Source organism: Eriocheir sinensis, chromosome 70 (genome assembly GCF_024679095.1).
Source record: "Eriocheir sinensis breed Jianghai 21 chromosome 70, ASM2467909v1, whole genome shotgun sequence".
In the NCBI taxonomy this organism is placed as follows: Eukaryota; Metazoa; Arthropoda; class Malacostraca; order Decapoda; family Varunidae; genus Eriocheir; species Eriocheir sinensis.
In genome coordinates, this window is record NC_066578.1 from 2,337,849 (window position 1) to 2,347,055 (window position 9,207).

Consider the following 9,207-nt stretch of genomic DNA (forward strand, 5'->3'; position numbering starts at 1 on the left):
TCGTAGGAATGGTAGTTTTTTTATAGTATTAATGGCAATGTATACCAATTTCAACATATATAAGAAAATAGTGGATGTCTTATACTGCTCGGCATCATTCCAAAGTATTATGCAAGGAGGGGACGGTGAAAAAAATAGCATCAGTATCTGTTATCAAATTGCTCTGATACATAAATTTTTGTTCAAGGTAGAATCCGTGACATTTGTTTTAGATATATAAGAAAGGTTAGCTTAGTTGTCAGTGAATGTTTGGGAGTCTGGCAAGTTAATAGATTTTTTTTTTTTTCGGAACGCTAAGGGACAGGTATATTTAAAGCTAAGCTAGGTATATTTAAAGGTAAGGGACAGGGATATTTAAAGATAAGGGACAGGTATATTTAAAGCTAAGGGACAGGGATATTTAAAGCTAACGGACAGGTGTATTTAAAGGTAAGGGACAGGTATATTTAAAGCTAAGGGACAGGGATATTTAAAGCTAAGGGACAGGGATATTTAAAGCTAAGGGACAGGTATATTTAAAGCTAAGGGACAGGGATATTTAAAGCTAAGGGACAGGGATATTTAAAGCTAAGGGACAGGGATATTTAAAGCTAAGGGACAGGGATATTTAAAGCTAAGGGACAGGGATATTTAAAGCTAAGGGACAGGTATATTTAAAGCTAAGGGACAGGGATATTTAAAGCTAAGGGACAGGGATATTTAAAGCTAACGGACAGGGATATTTAAAGCTAAGGGACAGGGATATTTAAAGCTAAGGGACAGGGATATTTAAAGCTAAGGGACAGGGATATTTAAAGCTAACGGACAGGTATATTTAAAGCTAACGGACAGGGATATTTAAAGCTAAGGGACAAGGATATTTAAAGCTAACGGACAGGTATATTTAAAGCTAACGGACAGGTATATTTAAAGCTAACGGACAGGTATATTCAAAGCTAACGGACAGGGATATTTAAAGCTAACGGACAGGTATATTTAAAGCTAACGGACAGGGATATTTAAAGCTAAGGGACAAGGATATTTAAAGCTAACGGACAGGGATATTTAAAGCTAAGGGACAAGGATATTTAAAGCTAACGGACAGGTATATTTAAAGCTAACGGACAGGTATATTTAAAGCTAACGGACAGGGATATTTAAAGCTAACGGACAGGTATATTTAAAGCTAACGGACAGGGATATTTAAAGCTAACGGACAGGTATATTTAAAGCTAACGGACAGGGATATTTAAAGCTAACGGACAGGGATATTTAAAGCTAAGGGACAGGGATATTTAAAGCTAAGGGACAGGGATATTTAAAGCTAAGGGACAGGTATATTTAAAGCTAAGGGACAGGTATATTTAAAGCTAAGGGACAGGGATATTTAAAGCTAAGGGACAGGGATATTTAAAGCTAAGGGACAGGGATATTTAAAGCTAAGGGACAGGGATATTTAAAGCTAAGGGACAGGGATATTTAAAGCTAAGGGACAGGGATATTTAAAGCTAAGGGACAGGGATATTTAAAGCTAAGGGACAGGGATATTTAAAGCTAAGGGACAGGGATATTTAAAGCTAAGGGACAGGGATATTTAAAGCTAAGCCAGGTATATTCAAAGCTAAGGGACAGGTATATTTTAAGCTAACGGACAGGTATATTCAAAGCTAACGGACAGGGATATTTAAAGCTAAGGGACAGGGATATTTAAAGCTAAGGGACAGGGATATTTAAAGGTAAGGGACAGGTATATTTATAAGGGACAGGTATATTTAAAAGTAAGTCTCAGGTATATCATTACGTTCTTCCTGAGGTTGTTAGTGACCTTTTTCGTAACAGTAACTCTCCTGAAGGCGAATGACTGTGTTCTATTTGATATTTACTCGTTTTTCGCGTTGACTCCACTCAGCGTCATTATTAACTTAGAAACATTGTAGTGAAGGGCCGAAAGATATATAGTCGTATTATAAGATATTTCCTCGTCCAGCAACACATATTTGACAAGGCTTTCGTGGGAGTTGTCGGCATTTCCAGGAGTAGTTTTATGGCCCTGGTGGTAGTGTGACCCTTCTCCTGTACCGTGAACCTAAAGAAACACTCATTAAAACCCGATTGACCCCCTCTTTGACCTTTAGAAATAGCTGATGAGAGAAGCGAATGTCTGGTAATACCGACCTATACTCTTTCCATCGAGGCTCATAGTTCGAAATCAGGCAAGCACACTCCTCGGTGGCCTTGAGAAGCGTTGGGTGTCCTGGCTGTGTCTAGGCTCCTCCTCGCCTCGCCGGCCATGCAGCGCCCGTAGACTTTTCCAGAACCCTCCCGTGGTCAGCCCCGCACTAAGGACGTCACGCGGTTCGGCACTTCTTACCCCACTCCACACTGTGCCACTTAGGCAAAGCACTGTCACGTGTTCTTTAATCTACCAGCATGTTCATCGCAGAGACCAGTCCCACGAACAACTAAAAAAAGTAGCGTTTTCATGGGTCGGATGATAAGACATTTCGCCGCCCAAGAACACCTATTTGACAAGGCTTTCGCAGGAGTTGTTGGCATTTCCAGTAGTTTTATGACCCTGGTGGTAGTTTGACCCTTCTTCTGTACCCTGAGCCTAACAAACACTCATTAGAACCTGATTGATATCCCCCTTTGACCTTTAGAAATAGCTGAGATGAGAAGGGAAATTGTCTTGTAATACCAGCCCATGTCTTTTCTCTCCACTTTCCTATAGTTGTTAATTCCTCCTTTCTCAAGAGTAAAGGGAACGTTACAAAATAAGATAACGAGTCTGCGAGAGGTCAGGCAGCCTACACAAGGCAACTTATGGACCTACATTTTATTTTATCTCCTCGTATCTTCTCTCAGCCAGTCAATGGTGGCATACGCCAGGGGTAGAAGGCGTTGCCTCGCCCACCCTACGACGACATCCCCGAGGATCCACCGAGCAAGTCTCCATGCAGGCCCCTTTCCCATCCTATATATACCTCATTGCAATTTGCAGGAACCATCGACCTGCTCAATGGCAATGGTCACTGACTCATTGTTTTCAGGGGTCACTGGCTGGCTTAATTTACAGTTGGACAAAGCGTCACGCTCTGCCGAGTGGCATCCACAAAAAAGTCGTGTTTACCATACATATTGATTTTCAATGCCAATATTCTTACTAATATAAGTTCATGGTTATTTGTCTGTGGTAATTTCCTATATATACTCGAGTATATATTATTAACATCCTTTTAGAGCGGAAACGATGGTCGCATGTGTGTTGCAGCTGTCTCATTTTTACGAATGTACTGTACCAAATATGCCGTACACGCGTTTTACTTCGCCTTTGTGGAGGTTTATGCTTCGAATAAAAAAGCTTAGAGCACATCATCTTTAGCTGCCTTTGTGGAAAAAGAGAAATTATGTGGCCGAAACCGAAATAGCCTGCCCAATCCTGCTCAACCCACGAGCTTTGTGAGCGTCCCCTTGGCCTACTCCACTCGTGGTTGTCTCTTACAGAAACAACCCGGTGAGCAGGGTCGGCTTCTGGGTAGCGAGCCACATGCCCGCATAACCGAGTTGGTATTCACGAACCAAGTAGGTGTAATATGCCTCGAAGCAGTCTCCCGGAGCAAGCGCCGAATTGACACAAGCCTTTCCAGGGATATCCCAAGGTTCTGCTTAGGCACTTATAACCAAAGGCATCACTCCGCCTCTTCAAGTCACTGTTTAAGGTTCAACACAAGATCTGAATTTTTATCCACATAGACGGATATCGATGACGCCATATACTCGTGCTGAGTGTGTCCATACCACCGTGGGCCAAGCCAGTCTCCTGCACGCGTTCTTGACCCGTTGTTATGCACTACACTACCAAGGTGCGTGAAATTCTCCAAGATATCGATGTCCTTTACTTGAGTTAGCGGCTGATTGTTGCATCACTTCTTCTTCATCATCATCATCATCATCATCATCTTCTTCTTCTTCTTCTTTTTTCTCATCATCATTATCATTACCCTCTTCTTCTTCTTCTTCTTCTTCCTCTTCCTCATTATTATCATCACCTTCTTCTACTTCTTTTCCTTATCCTTCATTATCATCATCCTTCTTCTTTTCCTTCTCCCTCTCCCCGATCTAGGAGCCTGCATACCATCTCCCTAACATATGCAGCGAGGATTTTCGTAACCTTCAAACTTTAACCAGGCTCGGGGCACAGCATCCCTCAGCATCCCACTACCTCATCGCTGCATCATCATCTCCGTCTTCGCCATCTCATCTCTTTACACTCCCCCCCCCTACCCCCCGACCCCCACACTCACATATTTAACTCCATGGTGTAGCCTTCAACGCTTGTATCTTCCTCTCTCGCTCTCCTCTCTTTTGTTTGTTTCCTTAATTCTCCTTATCTTCCCATCCAGTATTGTTTTAGCTTCCTTTTATAACATTACGTAGACATTTTCGTTTTCTGTAGCCCTTCCATTTCCCCCGTTCTCCCCTGTTTCATTTTCTCTATATGTTGCTATCTCTTACCTATGTTTTATCTTCCTATTCAACATTACTTAGATCTTTTTCTCGTATTCTTCATTCCTTTCATTTCCCCCTTTCTCCTCTGTTTGTTTCATTTTCTCTATATGTTCCTATCTCTTACCTATATTTTATCTTCCTATTCAACATTACATTGATCTTTTTCTCGTATTCTTCATTCCTTTCATTTCCCCCTTTCTCATCTGTTTGTTTCATTTTCTCTATATGTTTCTATCTCTTGCCTATGTTTTATCTTCCTATTCAACATAACTTAGATCTTTTTCTCGTCTTCTTCAGCCCTATAATGATTTTTTGATATATTTCGTCGACGGCAAGACTGATACACCCAAAGCAGGTACTCAGCAAATGTTGTATTATAAATATGTTTAAAAAAGACCAATCCTGCTTGATTTTACAGGGCAAGAAAGGTTTTTAGTGAGGCGAACCTTGCAACGATCATTCATATTCTCTCATTTACCAATAACTAAAACAACAAGAACGATCAACTACATTTTTATGAACAACAATATCACTTATTATATTGAAGTGTAGTTGTTACAAGTCCCCGAGAAACAGGTAATTCACGATAGTTGTAAGAATAGTTCAAGCTTCGTGGGCCCAAAGACGTAGTCGGTGGTGACATCTGGTAAGGACGAATATACCCCATTACTCTCCTATTGTATCGGCATCCGTTTGCATTTCACCCCGACTCCTTTGGTAAGAACATGGCGCTTGTGAAGAAGGTGTCAGAACTCTCTATTATATTGCTCTGGGTCGTAGAAGGTGTCTGATCTCTCTTATTTGGCTCTGGGTCGTAGAAGGTGTCTGAACTCTCTTATATGGCTCTGGGTCGTAGAAGGTGTCTGAACTCTCTTATATGGCTCTGGGTCGTAGAAGGTGTCTGAACTCTCTTATATGGCTCTGGGTCGTAGAAGGTGTCAGAACTCTCTTATATGGCCCTGGGTCGTAGAAGGTGTCAGAACTCTCTTATATGGCCCTGGGTCGTAGAAGGTGTCAGAACTCTTATTATATGGCTCTGGGTCGTAGAAGGTGTCTGAACTCTCTTATATGGCTCTGGGTCGTAGAAGGTGTCAGAACTCTTATTATATGGCTCTGGGTCGTAGAAGGTGTCAGAACTCTCTTATATGGCTCTGGGTCGTAGAAGGTGTCAGAACTCTCTTATTATATGGCTCTGGGTCGTAGAAGGTGTCTGATCTCTCTTATATGGCTCTGGGTCGTAGAAGGTGTCTGAACTCTCTTATTATATGGCACTGGGTCGTAGAAGGTGTCTGAACTCTCTTATATGGCTCTGGGTCGTAGAAGGTGTCAGAACTCTCTTATAATAAATTATGGCTCTGGGTCGTAGAAGGTGTCTGATCTCTCTTATATGGCTCTGGGTCGTAGAAGGTGTCTGAACTCTCTTATTATATGGCTCTGGGTCGTAGAAGGTGTCAGAACTCTCTTATTATATGGCTCTGGGTCGTATTCAGCACCCAAGTCCACATATCTGACAAGGCTTTCGTAGGCGTTTTGTGCATTTCCAGGGGTATCTTAATGACCTTGGAGGTATTGGGTCCCTTCTTCTGTACCCTGAATGTGAAAAAACACTCATGAAAACCCAATTAATCTCCTTGACCTTTGGAAATATAACATGAGAGGTGTAAGCGAATGAGAACACCGATCCTGTGCTGCAATATCCTCACTACCGTGGCTGAATGGATAGCGTGACGGCGCCGCGTTCAGGACGACGAGCTCAATCCCCGCCCGGTGCCACCAAGCTGGGATTTTTCATCCGCCGCCGAGTGGCTCAAAACTACCCACATGCTGTCCAGAAGACCACCTATCAACCCGGACTCTAGATTCTAGGATTAAAGATGAGCTCCGGGAGGGCGTCATGAGCCAATGCAAGATGGCGCCATTATAAACACTCGCCGATCATCAGGATCCACCGGGAAGAAGCTTAGCGGCGCAATAGGCCACGACGTAAAAAAAAAAAAAATGTCTCCCCCTCACCCTCCCTTCCCAGCTTCACCAGGCAACAGTGACCCCTCTGCTCTCTCACTCCGCCGGGGATGGGCATAACATAAACAAAGTGAGTGTGGTGCGCAGTCTATGATGTGTGGTATATCAGTGCAGTGTAAATGTGTACTGTTTGTCGAGCTGAAAGTAACCCTTGTAAGCTATCGTTGTATTTGTTTATGGTTCAGTTAGGATTGTTTTTTTAATTCCTCTATCACTTTTTTTTTTTTTTAAGATTACTTTGAGTTTTGTGTTGCTGATAAACCGTTTACTGTTGTTGTTGTTGTTGTTGTTGTTGTTGTTGTTATTATTATTATTATTATTATTATTATTATTATTATTATTATTATTATTATTATTATTATTATTATTATTATTATTATTATTATTATTATTATTATTATTATTATTATTATTATTATTATTATTGTTGTTGTTGTTTCTCTTCTTCTTCTTCTTCTTCATCATCTTCTTCTTCTACTTCTTCTTCTTCTTCTACTTATTATTGTTATTATCGTTATTATTACTGTTTATTGTTGTTTTTATTTATGTTTATTGTTGTGTACATTTGATATTGCTGTTTTCATTACACACACACACACACACACACACACACACACACACACACACAGGACAGTAGTTGAGGGTATGATATGTGTGCTCTTCTTTACATCTCACACGTTCATTTCAAGTGGAGAATAGAGTAGAAAGTGCTTACGTGACTCTCTCTCTCTCTCTCTCTCTCTCTCTCACACACACACACACACACACACACACACACACACAGAGAGAGAGAGAGAGAGAGAGAGAGAGAGAGAGAGAGCGTTCAGACCACACAGATTCTAAAAGGTTCAGGCGAGGTGGTCTGTCCCTAAACTTGAGTGTAACGATATCAGACGTTCACCAAGACATTGATGCATCTCTGCCTTAGCGAGTATTAAGAGGAAAGAAGTGGCGGTCGAGATAAACAATTTTGAATGTATCTATTGTGTTGCAGAGGCACGGAAGGCGGGGAGCTTGTTCCATCGCAGCACAAGGTTAGTTTTTTTTATTTATTTATTTATTTTTGCCTTAGCGAGTATTAAGAGGAAAGAAGTGGCGGTCGAGATAAACAATTTTGAATGTATCTATTGTGTTGCAGGGTCACGGAAGTTTGGGGAGCTTGTTCCATCGCAGCACAAGGAGGTTAGTTTTTTTTATTTATTTATTTATTTATTTATTTTTGCCTTAGCGAGTATTAAGAGGAAAGAAGTGGGTGTCGAGATTAATAATTTTGAATGTATCTATTGTGTTGCAGGGTCACGGAAGTTTGGGGAGCTTGTTCCATCGCAGCACAAGAAGGATAGTTTTTATTTATTTATTTATTTATTTTTGCCTTAGCGAGTATTAAGAGGAAAGAAGTGGGTGTCGAGATTAATAATTTTGAATATGTCTATTGTGTTGCAGGGTCACGGAAGGCGGGGAGCTTGTTCCATCGCAGCACAAGGAGGTTAGTTTTTTTTTATTTATTTATTTATTTATTTATTTTTGCCTTAGCGAGTATTAAGAGGAAAGAAGTGGCGGTCGAGATTAATAATTTTGAATGTGTCTATTGTGTTGCAGGGTCACGGAAGGCGGGGAGCTTGTTCCACCGCAGCACAAGAAGGTTAGTTTTTTTATTTATTTATTTATTTTTGCCTTAGCGAGTATTAAGAGGAAAGAAGTGGGTGTCGAGATTAATAATTTTGAATGTGTCTATTGTGTTGCAGGGTCACGGAAGGCGGGGAGCTTGTTCCATCGCAGCACAAGAAGGTTAGTTTTTTTATTTATTTATTTATTTTTGCCTTAGCGAGTATTAAGAGGAAAGAAGTGGGTGTCGAGATTAATAATTTTGAATGTATCTATTGTGTTGCAGAGGCACGGAAGGCGGGGGAGTTTGTTCCATCGCCGCACAAGAAGGTCAGTTTTTTTTTCTTCTTTACAGTAAGGTTGAAAAAAAAGTCGCTATGATAATGTGTTTGCTCTTTAAACTAAGCGCCAATATTTTGTTCGCTTATCGTGTTATCGTCCATAAACAGTTTAGATGCATCGATATATGTATTGCCATTACGTACTTTAGGGCATATAAGTCAATCAGCCGTGTCTCACTGAATGCCTGAAGGTTGGAGGTTATTCCTTTCTCGCACTACAACGTTGGTGAAAATTATATGTATAGTGCAGTCTGTGTCATCAATCTCCTCGTACACAACAAGGCTTCTCAGTTCTTTAATATTCTTATCTATATTATGAGAGAGAGAGAGAGAGAGAGAGAGAGAGAGAGAGAGAGAGAGAGAGAGAGAGAGAGATTTTGCTCACTTCTTGCGTGGCTTGCATATTGTAAGACTGTTGGTATGTTTGATTCGAGAACTTATCACCTTACTTGTTTTCCAGCTTCAATCAATCAATCAGTCAATCTTTCTATTTATCTATCTATTTATCAATCAATCAATCTTTCTATTTATCTTTATTTATCAATCAATAAATCTTTCTATCTATCTATCTATCTATCTATTATATATATATATATATATATATATATATATATATATATATATATATATATATATATATATTTATGAAGCAATCAGAGAGAGAATCATAGTTAGAGTAATGGTTTTGATACTTCGGGTTATATATTGTGAAGGAATGAAAAGTGAGGAAATGAAAAGGAAAGGACTGGGA

The 9,207-nt window shown here is 40.3% G+C and overlaps 1 protein-coding gene across 1 annotated transcript in view; it reads left to right on the plus strand.

Moving 5' to 3' along the window:
* Positions 1 to 7,545, plus strand: part of LOC126988719 (structure-specific endonuclease subunit slx1-like) — a 30,083-nt gene extending 22,538 nt beyond the window's left edge. The window contains exon 7 of the mRNA XM_050847080.1: positions 7,505 to 7,545. The gene's annotated coding sequence lies outside the window, so the exon portion shown is untranslated. The remainder of the gene's footprint in view (positions 1 to 7,504) is intronic.
* The last annotated feature ends 1,662 nt before the right edge of the window (positions 7,546 to 9,207 follow it).